The sequence below is a fragment of the Cynoglossus semilaevis genome, chromosome 10, assembly GCF_000523025.1.
Source record: "Cynoglossus semilaevis isolate Cse_v1.0 chromosome 10, Cse_v1.0, whole genome shotgun sequence".
NCBI classification, from domain to species: domain Eukaryota; kingdom Metazoa; phylum Chordata; class Actinopteri; order Pleuronectiformes; family Cynoglossidae; genus Cynoglossus; species Cynoglossus semilaevis.
In genome coordinates this window covers 7,483,697-7,485,165 of record NC_024316.1, presented here as the reverse complement: position 1 = coordinate 7,485,165, position 1,469 = coordinate 7,483,697, and positions in this window count along the sequence as shown.

The window sequence follows — 1,469 nt, the reverse complement described above, 5'->3', positions numbered from 1 at the left end:
GAAACCATTCAACCCGGAAACTGAATCATGTGTCAGGCATGTGAATCAGGGACATACAAGAGATACAGTTCTCCAGAACTCAGAGAGCTAAGAATTTAATTTGTCGCACATTGGAGAAATTGCAAACACATTATTTCTTTTTTTTAGTTCTCTTTTAGTTGAAGGGGGGGCGGCCCAGCTGAAGGAGTTTGGGGAGCACTGTCTTTAGGGAACAGGGATGAATTGAACTTGTACTGTGTATCACTGATTTTTTTTTTTTTTTCCTTCTCAGAGATTTCGTTTTTCTGTAGCTCATTGTCTTTTTTTGGCCATGCACTTTTGTTGTCTTCTGCTTCATCATTAGCTCTGAGTACAGTGAACATCCTAAGATACATGCCTCTAAAATGAGCTTCCACTGTGGGGCAGCTGGGCCCCACTTTGTACAGATTCAGTCAAGAGTTCTGACATTTAAAAAGGTCGTAGAGAAGAGCCAAATTCTGCTCCTTGTGGTAAACAGAAGTCATTTGTGTTTCCAAACTGGGGTTCACTGGGTATAAGAGGAAATGAGAGGAAAATCCCAGGGTCGATTTCAAACTTATTTTGTATTCCATTTGGCTCTGGAATCCCCAAAGAGGAGTTTGAGAGAACTGTTAAGGAAAAAGGACAAAATATTTCTCTGCCAGCAAATACTGTCCTTGGAAAAATATAGAAATACAATATAAAAAATATACAATGTCGACAATGTAGACAATACAGGCATTAAACTATGATCTTATATTTTAGACTCAGTTTCACAAAGCAGTTAGTCAGTAAATAATGTGTCTCACTGCCAGACATTCATCCAGTTCTACCGCGGCCCCAGAGGCTGCTGGTCAGTGTCCTTCAGATGGTCCCTGGTGGGCGATGGCCGATCGGCAGCCTGGAGTGTCCTGCTGTCACAGCCAGTGCTCAGACCGTGTGATGAATTTCACTGTCACTTTAATTATGCAGCCGTTCACTGGGTGATTCAGCTTTGCAGCCTGTCCTGGCTTCAGAGGAGTGCAGTGACAGAAGACCAACACCAGGGAACCAGACGTGTTCTCACAGTCATAGTTACAGAACGTCTTAGTCACATTATTACAACTGCTTCATTCTGACTGTTTATGTTTCCTTCAGGGAACAACAATAGAGCCATTGTCTCTTTAAGTCGAGGTAATCAATCTGGTTACCAGAAACAAGTTTGGGGAAAAAAAATCCAACTTAATTTGGGATGCTGTTCAACAAGGATCACTGAGAGTGTCACTTCTTTGTAACATTGTTCTGTTGACCATCATAAACATTGGTCAATGAGGCTGTCAGTATGTACAGTAGCTATGCTGATGCAGTAATATGCTTATATCAGAGAAGATATGCAATTTAAGTTTTATAAATTCACACGTTTACACGTTGGGTTTAATTATTATACAAATATAGTAGTATAATGTGTTAATAATGATGTGAGGGCATGTGTA